The sequence below is a fragment of the Chrysemys picta genome, chromosome 12, assembly GCF_011386835.1.
Source record: "Chrysemys picta bellii isolate R12L10 chromosome 12, ASM1138683v2, whole genome shotgun sequence".
NCBI classification, from domain to species: domain Eukaryota; kingdom Metazoa; phylum Chordata; order Testudines; family Emydidae; genus Chrysemys; species Chrysemys picta.
In genome coordinates, this window is record NC_088802.1 from 37,284,769 (window position 1) to 37,307,142 (window position 22,374).

General features: G+C 43.5%; 1 long non-coding RNA gene and 1 other non-coding gene across 2 annotated transcripts; both read right to left on the reverse strand.

Annotated features, from left to right (window-relative positions):
* Window positions 1-1,464: 1,464 nt before the first annotated feature.
* Window positions 1,465-21,914, reverse strand: LOC135974782 (uncharacterized). The gene is made up of 3 exons (XR_010591868.1): window positions 21,816-21,914; window positions 9,640-9,782; window positions 1,465-9,537 (listed from the first exon to the last, which is right to left on the reverse strand). It is a non-coding gene; the product is annotated as an uncharacterized LOC135974782 (long non-coding RNA).
* LOC112058993 (U1 spliceosomal RNA) lies at window positions 4,565-4,723 on the reverse strand. Its single transcript, XR_002888189.1, has one exon. It is a non-coding gene; the product is annotated as a U1 spliceosomal RNA (small nuclear RNA).
* Window positions 21,915-22,374: the final 460 nt, after the last annotated feature.

Genomic DNA, 22,374 nt, shown 5'->3' on the forward strand with positions numbered 1-22,374 from the left:
CAATTTTCGTTGCTGAAGTGTGATTTCAATTAGAAAACTATTTCTAGAACTGAGGACCATTTATGGGGAGAGGATATTAGCTGGGAAAAGCAAGAACAACCTGGACTGTGGTAGACCACCCAGAAATGGCTCAGGCTGCTGAACTGCTAGGAAGCAAAGAGGGATGCTTGAGAAGGAAGCACATGAATCATATGTGAGTGAAGGGTGGCGTGATGGCACGGAGGTGAGCTCTCCGTCTTCTGGAAGACTTGGGGAGCACAATGTCAACAGTTAAGTTCATAATGGGGTCTCTTCTGCATGCCAGGTTTAGAAATCCCCCAGCTCTTCCTGAACCTCCCTGCTCTCCTCCATAAAGGTTTCATTATTCATTTACCGGCATGCTTCTTTTAAGGGTTCGGAGGGAGGTGGTCTCCAAACGGGATCCAGCAGCCATTTCCAGTGCTATTCACATAACCTCACAATCCCTCGGGCTGTGAGTAACTCTGGCACTCCAACTAACAGAGAGGGCCGATGGCCTTATGGCTAAGGCACTGGACCGATAATCAAGGACCGTTAGCCCAATTCTTGACTCTGCCACACACTCCCGATGTGACCTTGGAACAGTCACTTCAGGCGGGATCTGCAAAACAGTTCAGCGATAGCCCGAACTCTGATCCCATTGGCTTCACTTCTGAAAAACCCACCCTTAAATTCTCTCTGCCTCAGTTTCCCATCTGTCCCATGGCAGTACTACTACTTCCTTTGTCACCTCTATTTAAGTTGTACGTTCTTCAGGGCAGGGACTAGCAGTATAGGAGATAACCTGACGTCGTTGAAGCCAATGAGAGCTTTATGGATTTCACCTTGTGTTTGTACAGAGTCTAGTATATTGAGGCCTCTATCTCAATTGTTGCCTCTAGCCACTAGCATAATATAAATAATAAATAATAATAAGAAGAAGATGAACAGTGCCAGGGTCTAGCTGTCTCAGAGCAATGGAATCGGTCACCTTTCACTTCCAGGTCATAGGTTTTAATGCAGAGTAGGCTGCTATTTACCAAACGTTACTATCTGATGGCTGGTGGCAGCCAGCATGAAATGAACTTGTCTCAGTCTAGTAACTAGGGGAAAGCCAAGCACAGTTAGTATCCTTCTTGGAGGTTTCAGTAAAGAAGCCAAGGATCTGAACAGAGAATGATCTAACTTCTCAGCCAGAGGGGATTCATCTAGGTCAGAGCTGAGACATAGTCAAGGGCAGCCCGAGGGAAACTTGCATGGCTTCTGCTCATGCTGTACTGTCTTCAGGACAGCAGAGGACTTCAGACTACGTCTACAGTGCCAGAAACACCCCACGATGGCAAGTCTCAGAGCCCTGGCCCACTGGCTCAGGCTATGGGGCTAAAATTAGCACATGAATCAGATGTGAGTGGCACGATGGCACTGAGGTGAGATCTCAGTCTTCTAGAAGACTTAGGTAGCACAATATCATCCATTAAGTTCATAACGGGGTCTCTTCCACATGCCAGGTTTAGAAACCCCCCAGCTCTTCCTGAACCTCCCTGCTCTCCTCCATAAAGGTTTCATTATTCAATTACAGGCATGCTTCTTTTAAGGGCTCAGAGGGAGAAGGTCTCCAAATGGGATCCAGCAGCCATTTCCACTGCTATTCACATAACCTCACAATCCTTCAGCTGTCAGTAACTCTGGCACTCCAAACTAACTGAGAGGGATGGTGACCTTAGGGCTAAGGCACTGAGCCCAAGTCAGTTGACTCAGGTTCTGAGACTCGCTGCTGGGGGTCTTTTTTTTTTTGTAGTGTAGCCATACCCTAAGGCGGTCGAGCCAGTACCAAGACAGAACAAGAGCTACTTTGTCCCTAAACCAAATATTCACAGGGGTCTGATCCAAGCATGCAGGGCACCCTGATCTCAGCAAGAAAGTGGCACGACCTATAGGACATTAAAGTACCACATACATGCACTGGGCGGCTGCTTGCCTGTAGTATTATCCCATGTGCTCCTGTTCCTCTGGTATCCATCACCACTCTCTTTTTCTAGATGTGGATCCCAGGCTATGTGTTACAGATGTAAGCGCATGCAGCATTTCAGAGAAGGAAAGGAAAGCTATTTCTTATTAGAGGGATAATTTGCTGCGTGCCTTGAAAATAGGCGTCTGCATTTTGCATGCTACATTTTGAGCTAATAGCAAAAAGAAGAAGTGCCCCTCCAGTTGTTTCAAACAAAGCCGAGTCTTGGCAATACATGGCTACTGATGTAATGAGACAGATTTTCTCCATCAGGGAAATACTGAAAGGCAGAGAGACTCTTGCCCGGAGCTGCCAATTAAGTTATGCCAGAAGCAGGAAGAAGGTGTCCTGGATAGAACGGAGGCCGTTTGACAGCTGTGCAATTCACTAATATCTCTCTCCACCTCCTCTAATGGGTCAGCTGGCTTTTTTGTGTGCTACCCTATAACTATTTCTTAAGATCATTCCCACGTATTTCCTTTATGAGAGCTGGGAGTCTTGATGGGATCAGTGGGAAAAAAACAGTTCCACATTAGAAATAAGGGAGTTTAGGGGTGAAATCCCGGCTCCATTGAAGGCAATGGATTATTGCCATTCACTTCAGTGAGGTTAGGCTTTCACTCTAGAGTTCTGAGGTGAAGCAAAGTGGATCCTCAGCTGGTGTAAATATCCATTGAAGTCAATAGAACTAGGAAAATTTACCCCAGATGAGGGTCTGTCCCACTGTGCTTTTCTGACGTAGTTTTTTTTTTTTAAATCTAATCTAGGACCCTGATCCTACAAATCCTTAGTGATGTGAGCAAGGCGTTACTCAAGCAGTAGCTTCACTGAAGTCAATGGGATCACTCCTGTGAGTAAGGGATTGCAAGCTCCAGCCTCTTAATTTAAAAAGTATTTTTCTGAGCTTGAAAATAACTTTTTCTGCTGCTCCTTATTTCTCTCCTCACACTGTTTCCCATTAGTTCAGAAATAAAGGATTATGAAATTGAGATGACAGTTATTTACACAAAAGGGAGGCCTCCCACAGCCTTTCAAAGTTTCCTGGTTGAATGATTTTTGTGTCCCCCTTATTTTGGGTCTCTGTCACACATCACACTGGGGCTGCAGCCAGAAGAGGTAAGGGCCTATGCATTGCATTGAACATCCTGAGATTTTGGTGGCAGGCCTGGGAAGGGGAAAAAAAATCCCCACAAAAGCCTGAGTATCAGGCCAAAAAACTAGTTTAAGCAGGTTTTCCCCAAATCCTCCAGGGGGTAAAGTCCAGGTGCTGCTGCTGCTTTGGGATCCCTTAGTGGAATATGCCCTACATAAGTACGGGGCTAGAGCAGCCATACCAGTAGCGACCCACACACATAGTGGCAGGATCTACTGCCTCAAGTGGCAACAGTTATACCAAGTGCCCCCGTGATAGAGTTGTCACTACCAAAGGACTCAAACTCTGTGACAACCTCACTGGGACACTATCACCAGACATAGCTGCTCACTTCAAAGTGTTCTTGAAACGATTATAAAAAAAGCTTCCAACCACAACAGCCTTTTCATATATACCAGTTTCAAGCCACATTGAAGTTGCTTAAACATTTTGGCTTAGGCCTTCACCTTTTCCATTTAACTGGGGCTTTAGTAAGTGCATTCCAATAGGATGAAGTGTGCCTGCTTATCCCCAATCCTGGACTCTTTAGTTGGCTCCAACTATGCCTGATTTATGGTCTCCCTTTAAAGTCCCTCTTTGTTCACCATCTGGTGAAAGGATCCTGCAGTGGAGGATCGTTCTCTGGGGACTCCTCCTTTGCAACAAGGCAATGCACAAGCGTTAACGACACAGCCACTCCAGCCTGTCTGATCCTTTCTCTGTTAAAAGCCGTAAAGCGTCCCAGCTCATTCCATGGGAAAGTGCTGAGGGACACTGAGCGAAGCCGCATCAAGTGTCAGAGGAGTGGGTCTTGCTTTTGCAGAGTGTTGCCGCATCATATCTCCTTCTCCTCTCCAAACCAACAACGAGAGACTTGCAAGGCCTTTAGCTTTTATGGAGTATCCAGTAGTTTTAGCATCTGGCAGGTAGCTCAGAACCTGTGCAATGACTAAGCCCATCTGCCCCCTACCCTGAGTTAGAGCGATAGGGAAAATTAAAATACTCAGTTCACCCACCAAGTTTAGAGGGGTGATCAGCAAGCTGTGAAAATACACCTGGATATCAGTGGTTGGTGCGGGTCCTGTACCTCCCACGTTGCAAGGACTGATGGGCATTGCTGTAATTGCTGATGTTCTCTGACTGGAGCAGAGTTGGCCTCCAACCTGCACTATATTTTGTGCCTCCCTGTCCATCGTCACAGCACCCAGCTTTTGGTGTAGCAGGGCTGATGGCAGCACCTTCTGGGGCTCACGAATGCTTCTTGCACTGGCCAGAAGGAGTCAGTAGAGAGCAATGGGAAGCACTCTCTGATGCCCATCTGGGGCTACCCACAATCTCAGCCACTGATGGCCCAGGGATGGGGAATGCTAACGGCCACCAACAGAAGACACTCCAACAGTGCTACTAGGGGTTTTTTTTATTTTAGCCAGGGGAAAGCATGAATACAGTCCCCCACTAGCACAAATTATGCAGTCAAGTTTCTCACATTTGGGGAAATCGCAGGGGTCAGCACACCGGCAGTGCAATTGATGAGCCTCACCCTGGGAAAACCACCTTCGTGATCATGGTATCTCCCTTGAAAGTAGCCTGGTAACTTATCTGGCTACTTTCCCACCTGAATTGGTGCTGTATGTTGCAACTTCGTGTTCCACCCCCTCAGATCTCACAGCACTTCCAGGAAGGACTGAATCCAAAACACTAAGGCACAGCACTGAAACGCAAAAGAACTAACTCTGGAGAAGGTCCAACATGCTACAAAACTAGCCTTTCCCATGGTATTTTGGCATTTCCTCTTCTAGAGGCAGCCATATCACATAGAGGAATCACCAAATTGAGAAATAACAGAAGGAGCTGGTTGGGAAATTTTCAATGAAATGATTTTTTCAACAGTAAATTCTGATTTGTTGAAACCAAAAATTTTCACAGAAACATCTCTGTTCTGATGACACTTTTGACAGTTTCTTAGGTCCTGGTCCAGGATGGAATCTCCAGCCAAAAACAGAGAGCATGAGAGACCAGCCCAAGAAGAGCCACCAGCGTAGGGCCCACTGCCCGACTTAGAGCAGGGATTTGAACCTGGATCTCCCACATTCCAGCTGAGTGCCCCAAGCCACGGGACTATTCTAGCAGGAGTCTCACTTAGGTTTTTTCTGAACAATTTCAGAAGGGCCAAATGTCATCCCAATATGAAACCTTGTGAGTTTTTCAGGAGACAGAATTCTGGTTTTCCAGTCAGCCCTACCAACCAGAGTATTTTGGTAAATTTCTGGATTTCTAGCACTTTCTGCTTCTTCTCCAACTAGAAATCTCCCCAGAAGAGCGTATATCAGCATGTCTGCTCACTGCTGGAAGCAGACAGCAAAAAACGGGGCATCAAAATAATGCTGAGAAAACATAGCACAGAAAGGAAGGATGGTTGTGTGGCTAAGACCCTGGACCAGGCCTCAGGAAATCTTGGTCCAGCTCCCAACTCTGTCCCAGACTCCCTGTGGGAGCTAAGGCAAGACCATTAGAGTGAGTCTACACTGCAAAGAAAAACCTGCAGCAAAGCATCTCAGAGCCTGTGTCAATTGACTTGGGTTCCTGGGGATCCCGCTGTAGGGCTAAAAATAGTGTAGCTAGTCAGGCTCCGGCTGGAGCCCAGGCACTGAGACCGTGGCTGGTTTTCAGAGCCAGGGCTGCAGCCTGAGCATGAAAGTCTTCAGTGCTATTTTTAGCCCTGCAATCCCAGCCTGAGTCAACTGATCCCAGCTCTGAGACTTGCTGTGGGTTTTTTATTGCAGTGTAGATATACCCCTAATCTCTGTGCCTCAGTTCCCCCCCCCTTCCATCTATAAAATGGCAATTATACAACTTTCATTGTTTAAAGCATGAGCACCTCATGTCCAGCACTGTCTCCTATTATGCGTTTGTACAGGGCCAGCATAACACTGACAGACCCCGGTTGTCGGGATCAAACCTGGGACCTCTGGATCTTAGTGCTTGAGTCTCTACCGCATGAGCTAAAAGCCAACTGACTATTAGCTAAGGCTGTAGAGCAGACTCACATCTCTCTCTAAGTGGTCTCTGTGCTACTAAATGGGACACAACACCACACCCAGAAGGTGTGTGGGTTACACCAGCACAACAGGACAATGATCTCAGTGGAAGCCCTTAAGTGGTACTGAAATAGAAATAATAGAGCAGCTCTTCTAAACTGCAAAGCATTATAATTCAGCTTGGATGTAGTCTATGATTCTGGATGTGTCACATTTTCTCCTGACCTTGTTGTGCTTCCCAGCTTACGTCCACTTTTCTAGGGAGTATTACCCCTTGAAAAGGACTCTTAGATTTGGACTGACATGAAGCCTCTAATCTAAGAGCAGAAGTTTGCCTTAGGAGCTTACTTGCACAAGTAGCCGACAAACCCTCCAGAGCTCTCAGCCTGTAAATGTAATGTCCTTTCTTCTGGATGGATCGTAATCAGTGAGGTAACAGTTTAAACAGTTCTGGAGCAGGGTTTTGAGGTTGCGCCTCTCTCTGCTGGGAACAGGAGCCAAGATCCTAGTACAGAATCAGATAATTCATCATAGCATGGATGCCTTATTAAGATTTATTAGAAACTTTGATAGCCCAGGAAAACTGCTTCCAGAAGTTGTCCAGTATAACAGAACAACAAGACAGCCCTTCAGATGAAATGACACTATCCAAATCCCTTATGCTGACTTGCAGCCAAGAAAGGGTACAGACAGACTCAGCAGCTGCCCAGATTTAATGGAGCATCCAAAACTTTTAAGGAGAGTCAGGTATTCAGCTATTCCAAGGCGCGGCTATAAAACTGATGAACTGAGAGCAATGTCTCAGAGAAAGAGGGGGAAAACAGCAGCCTTCCTTTAGCTGTTTGTTGGTGATTTATGCCATAGCCTATCTTGCATTAACTCTGCAAAGCCTTTCAGGAGAAAAATACTACACACCATAAAATGGTCTTGTATTGAAACCGTTGCAGATCCCTGCTTGAAGGACAAACTGCTGTGCAGTTTTGTAGGGCTCTGACACAATAGCAAAGGGTTGAGGGTTATGTCCCCGCTGATGAGGAGTTCTTTGGATTGAGGCAGAGATGAGATACATAACTGCTGGATTTATTGCTCATATCTGTATAAACCAGGTATCCACACCACACTGACTAAATTCCCAAAGTCTTGTGATGGCCTGAGCTGTGTGCACTGTAAAACATGGGATATATTCTGAGGGAAGTCTCTTTTTTTGGATGTTCCAATGTCCTGGTCAAATATCTTGAATGGAGCTCCAGCCCATAGGCTCTATGGTGGTTAGCACTCTATAAATATAATAGATCAAAAATGTTCATTTTTTCCTGTGGAAAATTGGTTTTCCATCTAAACTAATATTTTTAAAGAAGTGCTGGCTTTCCATAGAACATTTTGATTTTTCATAAAAAACCCTAAATAACCCAACACTGAAATATTTCAGCCAAAAAACAGTAATATTTTGATTTGGATAGTCTGCCATGGTGCCTCACAGGACTTGTAGTAAAGTTTCCTCATGTCCCCATTCTCTTTTAAACAGGCCAGGCTCCCCAGCTGAACTACAACTTTCATGATGCAACCACCTTCCCTAAATGTCAGGGAAGACAATAGGGCATCATGGGAGATGTAATCCAAATCTGGAGCCAGCCTATAGAGGAAAATGGAAGCATGAGGCACATGAACTACTACTCTGATGAGGCACCATCACAGCATTTTCTAATCAATATATGTACTTAGTTCTTCAGCCAAAAATAGTTAAGTTTTCAACTTTGACAAAGTCTGAATTTTCTATAGGGAAAAAAGCCCGTTTTCCAACCAGCTCTAATAGATAGAACCCCACAGTACATCAGAGAGACTAAATATATTTTGTTGTAGGACTAAACATGGGACAGATGAACCTCTTAAGTGGTAAGGTCTAGACACACTGCTCATCTGGGTTAGGCTGGCCAGCCTGGGAAAAGTTCCAGGGCACTACTTGCTAGTCTTATTTGTGCGCTGATGCATGACACTACCCAGCCCAATTACTTGTGGTTGAACTAAAGCACATCTTTTAGAAAAAGACATCCAAGTCTCAATTTAAAGATTCAGAGTGATGATGAATTTATGCCTCCCTTTGGAAAGCTGATTCGATGGTTAATTATCTCCACTGTAAGGGAGTTGTGTCTTATTTCCATTTTAAATGTTTTTAATTTTAACTTCCAACCATTGGCTCTTGTTCCATTTTTGCTAAATGTCAGAAATCTTCTCTCAGCATATGGACTTACAGACTGCGATCAGGTTGCTTCGGAACCTCTTCTTCAATAAACTAAATGGATCGAGCTCCTAAAGTCAGTTGTGCTAAGACCTTTTTTCCCAGACCTTGACCCGCCTCATTGCAACTCAGATATCCCTTAGCACATATCCAAGAACAAAAGTGTATGTTACGTAGCTTCAGTCATTGCCTCATTTGTCATTTCATAAACATCGAGCCTGCATACTTAGCCAACCAACACAGTACGCTGCAATGCCGCCAACAGTAAAAAGCCCAAGTGTAAGAAATGTGACATGTCAGGAGAAAGGAAGCATGTGCTCCAAAGTACCTTGAAGGTTTTCATGAGTAGCCAATTGTACACGTTTCCTGATGCCAACTGTCCATCGACTCAGGAATATTTGGCTCCCTCCATCTGCTCTGAAAACTAGGTAGTCTGTTCTCCGCCACATTTCCGTGTGATGTCCATGGGCATCGGGCATGCTGATTTAGATCATTTTGTTCATCCTTGCGAGAGTCCATCCAATGGAAGACACTTCACTAAACAAATGGCTTATTCTCCTGCTCCCCGGGAGAGGGCCAAAGAGTGGCTGTACCAATGAAGCCCTCTCTAGGCCACATTGACAGCCAGAACTTCCCAATAAAGACGTGCTGAGCGGAAAGTCCAAGGAATGCTGTTCTCTCTCATTTGAGATGACGTCCCTTTGCAACCAGACACAGTCCAAAGAAAATACATTCAAGGCAATACTCTTAGAAGTTACAAGCCCTGAAAAATAAGGTCTAACAGAGACGGGTGATCCAATGTTGTTCAAAAGGCAGCCTACCTGTCACAGCACTCACCCCCAGGTTTTCCGAGTAAAATATTACCCACTTCCTTCAGGGCCGGGTGCTGTTGTTTTTGCTAATGCAATGCACAGCAGCATGAAACGGGCTGTTCCTCCATCTTACATTTGTTCAGTCTAGACCGAGGCAAATTTATCTTCCTGCTCACATGGCAGCCCTGCGTAAAGCACATCTTGGCAGATGGTGGCCGGCTGCCTCCCAGAGCTCTGCACGTCTCCGAGACTGGGCTTTGCTCTCCAGTAGCAGCCACAAATAAAGATCCCAAGGACTCAGATAAACAAGGAACCTAAAACACACAATGAAAATTTTTGAGAGTGAATTTAGGGCTCACATTATCAAGGGATTAATAATACGGCAGCCAGGAAGACACTGTAGAATAGATACTCACACAGCTCTGCCAAAGCACCTCAGCAGTGAGCTGCTATATCGGTTCCGGTTTCCCCGCACCATTTTAACGGTGCACCTCATTCCTGATCTGCAGCCCTCCCTGCTGTTCCAGGCATGGGCTCCACCAGACCCCAGGAGCTAGGGCTTTAAGAAAATTACATAATTTCATGAGACTTGCAATAAAATAGCAAGAAATGGCAACACTGCTTTGATAGATATTGAGTCTTTGCCTGGTGCCAGAGGTGTTGAAATGACTGAATGGAGGTTCCATGGGTGCCCATGTTTAGCACAAGCATTGGTAGACTAACTTATTCTCTTTACAATCTCTCAACTGTCCACAACAATGCAGTTGCCACAACAACAGAATCTACTGTTCAGCTCACATGAATCAGCATTTTCCTGTACTGTTCTATTGACGAGGAGATATCTGGCTTGGGCAACACATCCCTGACTAACGCAAGGTAATTGGCAATGCCTCTTACTGAGGTCTTCTAATGGAAGCTGGGTCACATTAATTACATTGCACTGACTCAACTTAGCATACTAGGAGAAAATGCAGATGTTATTAATACTCCTTTCTGTACTAGTGTGAGCTGGGGTCTGAATGAGTTCTCCCCTGCCATCTGGGAGAAAAAGACCTCAGAAGCAGACCATATTTGCACAGACATACCTACTTTATCTAAGTGATTGGCAGACCTGCTTTGCCAAAGTGATCAGTTATGGCTGTTTTGGGTTAAAATTCACTTTAGTCTTGGACACAGGGGTTATGAAGTGCTATTGTCCCTACTGTGTGACTAAAGGGAGTTCTGTTCTGTACTGTTACGCAGAACCCCTAGATGTTGAACCCAGCCCTTGTTGCTCCCAGCACCACTTGGCAGAGGGGATACATAAGCACCAAATTCAGAAGTATGAATATAGAAAATGCTGCAAAAATAATAGAGTTTGCATTTACAGGTCACCCTTCAACCCAAAGAATCCCCTCCTCTTTTAAAAGATACCTACAAGATTCAGTTCACTCATTGCGGAATGGCAGTCAACACCTGAGCACAAAGGGAGAGAGAATCCGTTACCCAACAGAAACTGCAGAGGGGATTTCAATGGATGGGATTGAATTGCCCCAGTTGGAACGTGGCCAGAATACCAGGAATAACACCTAAGATTAAGGCTTGTAATTACCATGGGCTCTTTAATAATCCATAAAACGTTGTCTTCACCCCCACACTAGCATGGCAGCCCATAACACCTCACTGGGTCATTGGCTCAGGGGAAAGAGCACATCTACTAGCTCACTGACAAAATCTGAATGAAGATGGTTGCATGCAGATTAACAATACTCATTTCATTGATCAGCAATGGTGTTTCCAGTGTCCATAGTATATGGTACAAAAGCATTTACTACTGTATGGAATAGTACCTTAATAGCACCAAACATGGGAGTGAGGCCAGACCTACACCACAAACGTTGGTTGACACAAGTTAGGTCAGTGTAAAGAAACTGCAGTTAGTATATCACTTGTGCACGTGCATGCTTGGCTGCTTGCATCAGCGCTGCATGTACTGACCAGGAATGCTTGTGTCAATGCAGAGTGCAGTGCACCATGAGTAGGTATCCCAGTGTGCCATGCACCAGCCTATGCTGCAATGCCTTCTGGGGAATTTTTGCAATGTGCTGTGGGGCACACACGTCATGCAGGGGAAGCCAGGAGCAAGGGGTCAAGTTTGAAATATTTCAGTTTTGGGATGGGGTGTTTTGGGGGGGGGGGACAAAAAATAAAGTTTTCCATGGAAATATAATGTTAAGTCAAAAAACCAAGTTCCCAAAGGGGGCGGGGGGGGGGGGGGGGAAGAGAAAGGGTGGATGAAAGTTTTCAATCAGCCTTTGAAAAAAAATCTAGCTCTTTGTGGCTTTTCATGTGTTTGAGGTTATTGGATGTGTTTCATAATAGCTCCAATGTGTATTAGGTTAGAGAGACCATCAAGAAGATTAGCCTCAAAATATAGGTTTAGTTAAATGATTTTACAAAAACTTAATATGAATGAAAGTGTCTGATGATTATTTATATTACTGTTACAACAAGCGATTTTCTCTTGGAGGGGAAATTTAGCTTTCTCCAGAAGCAATGGAAATCCACATACTGAGTAGAAATTAAAGTGAAACTGACTGTCAACAGAAAATGAAACTGAGCAATCTAGTTTCACTGACCGTTGAATGAAGACGGTAAAGAAAAGTCATAAAAAGCAAGTAAATTAGATGTCTGAACTATGATTTTTTTTGTCTGTGTCCCTTTAAAAGCTAAACTTTACATTTTACTTCCAAATATTAAGTGAAGAATGAGTGCATTTGGAGTGACTCTCTTTTAATAAGACTGATTTTTTTGGATGAAAATATTTTGTAAGACAAAAGACAAATAAACCCAAATAGATTTGTTACCAGACAATACTGAAAAAGGAGCTCACAGCAGTTCAGTGCAGCAGGCAAAAGAAACTATTTTTATTTTAGCACTTTGGAAAAAAAGAACTCTATAAAATAATATTTGGAATACCACTGAGTGTTAGGGGGGGAAATAGCAGCTCTATGCAGGTTCTATGGAGGATCTGGGAACCTTGCTGTGAAACTGAAAACTACAGCTAATGCTTTCTCCCCAGGATTGCCCTGGGTGAGAATGGGACAGCGACTGGAAAGAAAAAACTGGTCAGAGAAAATCCAGGTTTCCTGTTTTCAATCCTTCAGCTTTTGTTTCAGAGGCTGCTGGTTTATTTAATTAATAAATTGATCTCTCTCAAGTCTGTGGTTCTGATTCCACTCTCGATTACCTTGTTCTAGTGTAAACAGAGAGGAATTCCATTGCAATCATTGAGATTAAATTGGTGTAAAACTATCCTGAGATTAGAGTCAAGGCCTGTGTTTGTGTAATGATGGAACCAAGCTGCAGAATCTGGATCTAGATTTCAAGCATTCCAAAACTTGGGGGCATGTGGATCTAGGCTATATTACAAAGATAAGGGGCCATTGCGAACTTGGGATTCAGATCTAGGTTTGGATTTCAAACTACCCAATGTTTAGGGGTGTCAGGGTGATCTACTTCAGGGAGTCCTATACATTTTAGAAGAATTTTGTACATTCAGCCTATTTATTCAATACTGAAATAGGAAGGGTACTTGCATTCTTATTTCTTTTATTTCCTGAAGAGTCAGCATAGACGACTGTAGCTTGCTGGTTGTTTATTGGAACGCCACTACTATAGGACTCAAACCTTTCAAGGCACTGAGCACTGGAGTCCTGATGCAGTAAAGCACTTGAGCATGTGAGTATCATACCCTGGTGCTCAGCATCTTCCAGGATCAAGCAGACAGTGAATTGAACAAGATTGTACTTTAGTCTTACTGAATCCCAAACATTTCAAAAACAACTAAGTGATTCGAGTGCAAGTCCCACTGGTTTTCCATGGAACTTGCGCACTTTTGAAAATGTTACCCCAAACTAATTTCAACAGAACCTAATCCATGATGATAAATAATAAACCACTTGCTTGCAACTGCCATGAAAGTAAGTAAAAACACAGTCCTTTACTGGAGGTATGCAAGATTAATGTCTAAACTGCTCCAGGGATTGGTTTCTTGTTCTAAACTGCCAAGTTACACCAATCAATACCAATTGAAAATTGTTACTGACTGATGGCTTATGGGGCAAGTGTGTGTGAAATGAATTTGGGAAATTGATCGAATTCCAGCTAGGCATTTGTTCACTAAAAAATCAACTTTTATTGCTAGTATGGACTGGCATTCTTGTTGCTAGTCTCAGAGGCTAAAAAAAAAATACATGGGTATGGAGACTCTTCCACATCTGTATGGCCACCTACCTATCGCATGTGTAAAGCGCCCACTACCACAGTATAAACTTGAGAATCACATTGTTTTGGTTGCAAAGAGCCCTGCTTTCCACCCAACCAAGACACAGCCAACCTTGATTTTGAGAGGTATTGTTATTCATTTTAATCTCAGGGTTGCCACTGCTGGGATACAAAAAAAAAATGGGGGGGGGATGACATCTTGGATGCTCGAGCTCATAAAACTGGACAGTTGGCAATGTGTACCAAGCACCTTGACAGATTTCCCAGGAGAACTACCTCAAAAAGAAAAAGAAAAAAAAAAAAAAAGATGATCCTGGGAAAGCCTGGAAAGGTGGCAACCCTATTTAATATCCATGATACTGGGTCATCATTCATCAAGACTGGGGAAGGCTTGCCATCATTTTCTGCAATTGCAATATGCTGTGTCAGACTCATGCTATCCTGATCATTGTTGGTTAGGAGTTCCATAGCTCAAGGTTCTCTGCTGAGGACTCTGCACTTATACCCAGATGTCTCATGCCTAGGTTCCATGAACCTCAGCAGGTCTAGTTCATGCAGTTGCCTTGGTAGCTCATACATGAAGACATGGCCTTTGCAGAAGCTAAGTCAGACCGCTAAGGAGTTTAAAGAAAGATCAGGGACTCTGAAGCAGATTTTAGCAACTCATTCTCAGAATATGTTCACAGCATACATAAGGGGTGCTCCAAAGCCCCGAGGTCAAAGAGAGTCTTTCCACCAGTAGACTATGGATCATGGCTTAAGGCAATTCAGAGCTCAATGTGGTGAGCTCTTTTGAAAATATGGCCATTAATTTAGGTGCCTAAATGGGAGCAGAGTTCTTCGGGGGGGGGGGGGGGGGGAAATCAGACCCCATTTGAGGGTGCTGAGCCCTTTCAAACATTCCAACCTAAATATACTTCATTCCTACTTTAGGGAATGACTTGGCAAATAGCTTTTCACAAGTGATGGCAAAACAAGCTGAAAATGGAGAGAACAGGGAGAGATTTGCCACAAAACATCCCCCGGACCAGGATGATTAAGATAAATATTTGGCTCAATCTCTAAGACTCTAGGCAATAAAGAATTCCCACTGCAGACTATAAACCTGGTCTCCTCTCACATCAGTTGTACGGCAGCATAAGCACATCAACTTTTCTGGAGTTCCTCCTGATTTGCATTAGTGTAAGCACGAGAAGAAGCAAGTTTGCTGCTCAAAGAACAGATTCTGGCCCTATAGCACAAGGGATTACTTCATTTGGACAAGGCTCCACGTGGGCAAAATATTATGGGTCAATCCTTGGCCCTATTCAATTAAATGGAAGTTTTGCCATTAATTTCGGAAGGCCTGGGATTTCACTCTCTTTTCTCACCTGATCTCTTAAAGCAATTAACTGACATGTGGAAATGAATGTCCCTTTAACATACCTTTCACAGTTATTGTATAAATAATAATCCAATAAAATGAGTGTGGTACAAAGTCTCCTTTAACGTCGGGCTCACTAGATTTTTCGCCCTTGCCTTTCAGGCCTCAGGATCAATAGTGTAAGGTTTCTTTTATCCATCAATTTATAGTTAAATAATTCATAAAACTGTCTTATTAAATGGATGTTGAATATTTATTTGGGCACGTAAGTTGAAAGATAACCTTCATTTTCAATTCCCTTTGCGATAATCAGCTAATTGGGTATCAGCAGAGACACAGCCTTTTCAGTGTATTGCTTGCTGGTTTTGGATCCTCTTCTAACAATACCTTCACATGGCGACAACACAGATGCGCTCAAACCCATAAGCAGCTTTGCCCAAACTAGGCTCATCCATAAAGAAGACAAGAGAGAGACAGTGAAAGTGACCATGAGGCTCACTGTTAATCCTTAGTAGCGTCTTCATGTTGGTGCCAGGAATATGCTGGAAAGATCCTACTGCATCACCATGTAATAGCCACTAAAAACCGGTTTCCCTTGGACTTTAAATGCACACCATGGCTACTCAGGACCCCACCAGAGCAGCAGAGATAGAACTCGGCTACTCCTGCCTCAAAGGCAAAGGTTCTGACCACTTGCACTAAATAGGGTTGTCAGGTGGCCAGTTTTCGACTGGAATGCCCAGTTGAAAAGGGACCTTGACAGCTCTGGTCGGCACCACTGACCAGGCTGTTAAAAGTCTGGTCGGCAGCACAGGCAGGATCCCTACCTGGCTCCATGCGACTCCCAGGAAGCTGCCAACATCTCCCTCTGGCTCCTAGGCGGAGGGATAGCCATAGTGGCTCTGCACACTGCCCCCACCCCCAGTGCCAGCTCAGCTGCTCCCATTGGCCTGGAACCACAGCCAATAGGAGCTGAGGGGGCGTTGCCTGCAGGCACAGGAAGCGCGGAGAGTCACGTGGTCAAGCCTCTGCTTAAGAGCTGGAGAGAGATGCTGGCAGCTTCCCAGGAGCTGCCTGAGATAAGTGGCACCCAGAGCCTGTACCCCCCCACCCCAACCCCTGCCCCAGCCCCACCCCAGAGCCCCCACCCCCTCCTGCACCTCAACTCCCTGCCCAGAGCCCTCTCCTGCACCCCAAACCCCTCATCTCCAGCCCCACAGAGCCCGTACCCACAGGTGGAGCCCTCACTGCCACTCCTCACTGCACCCCAACCCCCTGCCCGGTGAAAATGAGCAAGCGAGTGAAGGTGGAGGACATCATCACATCAGCCACACTATCAGAGGCTCGTTCACCTGCACATCTACCAATGTGATATATGCCATCATGTGCCAGCAATGCCCCTCTGCCATGTACATTGGCCAAACCGAACAGTCTCTACGCAAAAGAATAAATGGACACAAATCAGACGTCAAGAATTATAACATTCCAAAACCAGTCGGAGAACACTTCAACCTCCCTGGTCACTCAATTACAGACCTCAAAGTCGCAATATTCCAACAAACAAACTTCAAAAACAGACTCCAATGAGAAACTGCAGAATTGGAATTAATTTGCAAACTGGACACCATTACATTAGGCTTGAATAAAGACTGGGAGTGGATGGGTCATTACACAAAGTAAAAACTATTTTCCCATGCTAATTTTTTCCTGTACTGTTACTCACACCTTCTTGTCAACTGTTGGAAATGTGTCATGCTGATCATCACTACAAAAGTTTTTTTTTTCCTCCTGCTGATAATAGCTCACCTTAATTGATCACTCTCATTATAATTAGTATGGCAATACCCATTTTTTTCCATGTTCTCTGTGTATACAGATCTTCCTACTATATTTTCCACTGCATGCATCCGATGAAGTGGGTTTTAGCCCAAGAAAGCTTATGCTCAAATACATTTGTTAGTCTCTAAGGTGCCACAAGTACTCCTCATTCTTAAGAGACTATTTGTTTGGGCCAAAAGAATCCAAAATGTAATATGGATTTTGGAAGAAGGGAAAATTGTGAGCCAACCCTGAAATGTTTCTTTTAAGGGTCAAATCCTGCATTCCTTGCATACGTAAAATGCCCATTGACCTGCATGGGAGTTGCAGATGCAATTTCTCAACTAAGCAGGTGCTTGTTTCTGACACGTTCCACAAGACAAGACCTGACAATTTAGCACATGGGAGAGATTTACCTATTCCTGACACTGTCAGATCTTTGGCAGCTGCTGGAAGTGGCGGTGGAGTGAATGAACGGAAGCACTTTTGTGTAACACCATCTTTCAAGGTTGTCAAATTCACTTTTAATGGAGATTCATTAAAATAATATTGTATGTAAAAATGTCAATCATTTTTAAATGCTTCCTTCTTGCCAAATGGGGAGAGCTGGTCAAAAAAAAAAATTGAGTGAAACGTTTCACAGTAGGAAAGCACCGTTTCATTTGAACCAGAAGGTTTCATGGACATGCCTGGTTCAATGAGGTTTCCATCAGGAAGGTTTCTCAGCTCCAGAATGGAATTTCCCAGAGGCCACCCCACAGAAGAGTCAAAAGCCCACTGAATAGGGCATCAGACACATAGGTGCAAGTCTCTACTCCAAGTTAGGGACACGCTGATCCTATATGTTAGCAAATATAAGTGCAATGCGGTTCATATACTCAGATTCTCCCATCCCTGTTCACACTGAGTAGCATTTTAAAAGTAGTTCAGTTGATTTCAGTGGGACAATTTGTGGAATAGTGTACTAATTAATGTGAATAGGGGGTACCAAGAATCTAGCCCAGAGCTGCTATTCCTGCATATTTATAAAAACTCGATATCCTTGGACAATAGACTGGGTGCTTGATGCGGATCTCAGTCATACCAGTATTACACCAGTGCAGATGCATTGACTCCAGTAGGGATACTTCTTATTTGCACCAATGTAAGTGAAAGGAAAGATCAGGCCCACTATGTGCTACTAAATCTGATCTCCAACTTTCATTTAACTATATTTGGAGGTATCAGTTGTAACTCAATAGTTAAGGCGGACTTTCCTTTTGCACGTAAAGCAGGGATTCAAACTCTTCATGTATGAAAGTATCCTCCACAAACTTACAGCCTATGCTCTTCTTCAAGTACAGACTGGAAGTTCTGAGAATTTACAAGCAAGCCATTAGATTGAGTTAAAATTAGGGTGACCAGATGTCCCGATTTTATAGGGACAGTCCCGATTTTTGGGTCTTTTTCTTATATAGGTTTCTATTACCCCCCCCACACACACACCCCACCTGTCCCGATTTTTCACACTTGCTGTCTGGTCACCCTAGTTAAAATGAACTAAAAACCGGGGCCTTCAAGGAATATAGCATCTGTGCCAGTTTTTTCTTTGCCCTAAATTATCTTAAAAATGAAATGACAGATTCTTCAAACTTTCCATATAATTAAAATTAATTGGAATCTTAAGCACAGGCTATATTTAAAGAAATTAGGTTGCAATTAATAAGTTAGCTCAGTGGTTGTAGTATTGTATTTAATTACAATTATATAAGCTACAAAGCAGGTCTGGTCAACAGTTCAAATAACTTAAGAGGTAACAACCAAACACCAGCCTCTCTCTACAGCTAATTTCCGTACAATAATTGTATTGACTGTATGAGCGAGATTGGACATGTGTGGAGAACGCTCATTTGGCAGATTACTTGGCAAGACCATCACTGCTCTGTAAAGGGTCCATGCTGACAGGCTAGATTGAACATCAATGCTTGACAAACTCCCTGTGGTACTATTGCATTGGCTTCACAGATTCCAAGGCCAGAATGGACCATTGTGTGCCTCTAGTCTGACCTCTTGTAGAACACAGGCCAGACAACTCCTCCAAAATATTTCCTAGAGCAGATCTTTTAGAAAGTGATCCACTTTTGATTTTAAAATTCCCAGTGATGGAGGATCCACGCAACCCTTGGCAAGATGTTCCAATGGTTAATTACTCACTGTTAAAAATGTACCCCTTATTGCCAGTCTGAATTTGTCTAGCAACAACTTTGAGCCACTGGATCAAGTTATACCAGTCTCTGCTAGATTGAAGAGTCTTTTATCAAATATTTGTTTCCCATGTAGATACTTGTAGAGTAATCAAGTCACCCCTTAAGCTAAATAGATTGAGCTCCTTGAGTCTAAAAGAAGTCTACCACTAAGGCATATTTTTCTAATCCTTTAATCAGTCTCATGGTTCTCTCCTACTTTACATTCTCCTGTTTATGCATCCAAGGATTGCATTAGCCCTTTTTGCAACAGCATCACAATGGGGCACAGGTTCAGCTGATTAGCCACCATGACCCCCAAGTCTTTTTCAGAATCATTGTTTCCTACCAACCTATAAACATGACCTACATTCTTTGTTTTAGCCATATTAAAATGCGTATTGTTTGCTTGCACCCAGCTTACAGAATGAGCTGATCACTGGATTATCCAGTTTATCCTTTAAATATTGGCACAACACTAGCTTTCTGGAACTTCCCCTGTGTTCCCAGATATATTGAAAATCAACACTAATGGTCCAGCAATTTCCTCAGACAGCTCTTTTAAAACTCTTGGATGAAAGTTATCTGGACCTGCTGATTTAAGAATGTCTAATTTTAGGAGCTGCTGTTTAACATTCTCCTAAGATACTAATGTAATGGACAGAGTTATACATGACATGATTACATCTTTCTTCTCCCCTCCAAATACAGAATATTCATTGAACATTCTGTCTTTTCTGCATTATTGATAATGCTACCATTTCTCTCTAATAATGGAGGTATGCATATATATAATTAAAAACACTCAAACAACCTTAACTCTGCCCTGTAGTGACACCATGAGGGGTGAAAAAATATGTACCTTAAAAAAAAAGTTAAAATTTATCTGGAACCACTAACAATAAAATGCCTTAGTCATGACCATAAAGGTATTGCAGGGTATCAATACAGGCCAGAGGTAAGGTTGTTTATTCCCACATGTGGATTGTTTAGAAATTAAACCCCCTCATTTCACTAACAGCAATAGATACTCTCTCATGCCCTTTCTGAATATTTGGGCTCACAAAACATATGAATCAACTTCATCAGTATCTGCGGAAGAGGTCATCTTGTTTCTACCAAAGCCACGTGCAGATGGGCAACCAAAATGCTCTTACGCTACATGTTTGATTTTGTAACAAATCACTGACCACAGAATGCCACCCTTAATTAGAAACATTATGAACTTGAATATTCCCTCACATGAATTTTACATCAGTATCATCTCATGTCCTTCCAAAGTCACTTATAACTTTCAGCAGTGAAAATGAAAGAATATCGAAAGCATCTAAGCCAGCTGCATGAGTTAACTCTTCAGTGCCACAACTAGAATGCCACACTATACCTAGCAAATTGCTTAGGGTATATTCTAAAAGTTCAGGGGGTTAACCTTTTTGACCAGTAAGCTATTGCCAGTACCAATGATATCCCCATTCCAGGTACAGGAAATACCTGCTCAAACCAGGTAGCAACAGGACCCTCAGAGAACATTAAGTTGATACCTATACTTGCTCTGTACACGATCACCTAAATCTGAGTCAAACCAGAGGCAGCAGGAAGAGCATCTCAGCCCTGCCCTGTGATGTCACCCTCTCAGCACACAGCCCAGCACTGGGAGGTGAGTGATGTGCTGCATGAGAGAAGAAGCCCTAGCACCATCCTAGTCTTCAGTGGTCACATTAGGAGCAGAGCATCTGGGTACAGTCTCATGGCCACTTGGGCCCATAGGGGAAAAGTGAAAGAGGAGACCAAAAAAACAAGGAAGCAAGAGGCAGCATGGGCAGAAAAGGAGAGGAATCCAGATCAGAACCTATGAACAGGTACAGCATGTGCCCATTCCCGGGCTGATATGCAATAACTGACATGGGATTCTCAGTGAAAGACAAAGATATCTGTTGGTACATAAACAAGGGAACTAGGTTAGGGAAATTCTTAAGTCAGCAAAGTCGTGAAGATTCATCCCACTGTTGAGTTCCATGGATCTTGTAATGGGATCCATTCAGAGACAAGGAATGATGGGCTCAGAGATGACTGCTAGGATACAACAACTCACAACTCCCAGATCTTAACACCATTGACCTCCAAAAATTACAGAGCAAACAACCTCCCTCAAAACAGAATATACTAAACAGGCATAAAAGCATAGGCAATGACTCCCTGGAGCACCCACGAGGGGTGTGTGTGTGGGGTAAAATAGTGGGTGCTCAGCATTCACTGGCCACCTGCCAATCAGCTGTTTGGTGGCAGGCAGGAAGTGCTGGGGGAAGAGGTACAGCAGGGACTGGAAGAGTTGGAGTGAGTTTGGGAGAGGGAGCGGAGCACCCGCCCGTAAAAATGAAAGTTGGCACCTGTGCATAAAAGGACAACAAACCAACCCCCAGGAAACAGACTCAGCAGTGAAGGCCCACCAAATCACTACAGGTCCTTAGTCAAAACTTTCTTGTTACCAGAACTCCTGTAAACAGTGAGCTCTGGAAAAAAGTAGAACCATACAGTTTCTAGAATCAGTGACTACAGTCTAGAAGGAGGAGACAAACTACCATGGAAACCTAGATGTGAATGATTGTGCTGCTAAGGCAACAGAGGAGATATAGAAAACTAAAGAGACATTTTCTGCTCCCTTCTGCAAGATACCCGAGATTGTGGAAGTGACTTCCTCACAGCTGTTAACAAAAGGATTTCCAGCAAAAAGTGAGGCCATATTTTACTCCTTAACTCTTGGAGAAAGAAAAGGGAAGAGTAGGGATAGCTGCATTCACATACAGAACCTCCCACAAGGAGCTTACAATCTAATTACACAAGACAGAAAACAGGTTGGAGAAAGGAGATATTACCACCATTGAATGGATAGGGAACTGAAGCAGTGAGCAATTAAGTGACTTACCCAAGGTCACAAAAGAAATCTGTGAGGCTGAACCCAGAGTCCCAGGCCTGTGTCTCAGCAACAAATTCAGCCATTCCAGCTATATGAGGAAGAGTTCCATTCCAGATTTCAGTGACACAACCCTTACAGGTGCCTTAAATTATAAATGTTAATAACCCAACTTCTGCTTTGCTGTCTCAGGCTTATAATTGGCAAATGCCTCATGTCAATCCCAATTTCAGATGTGTCCAGCCATCTGTTAATGGTTTTCCTGAGGTTACCTGTACAGATAGATCTTTTGAAAGTAATCTAAAGCACATGTGGTTTTAAGCAAGATGTTAATTAGAAACATTTATAGTGCCAAATGTATGATTAATGCACAGGGTTTAATTGAAATGAACCAGCATTCTTGAAATCTGCTTTCCTTTCCTGATGGAAGAGTTTGGGGAGTGGTAAAGATTTAAAAAAATAAATAAATAAATAAAAAGAAGCCAGATACACATCAAATGTAAGTCAACAGAGACAATTTACACTAGCTTAAGATCAGGTCCAAAGGCTGTGGGCTATAATAAAAAAAATA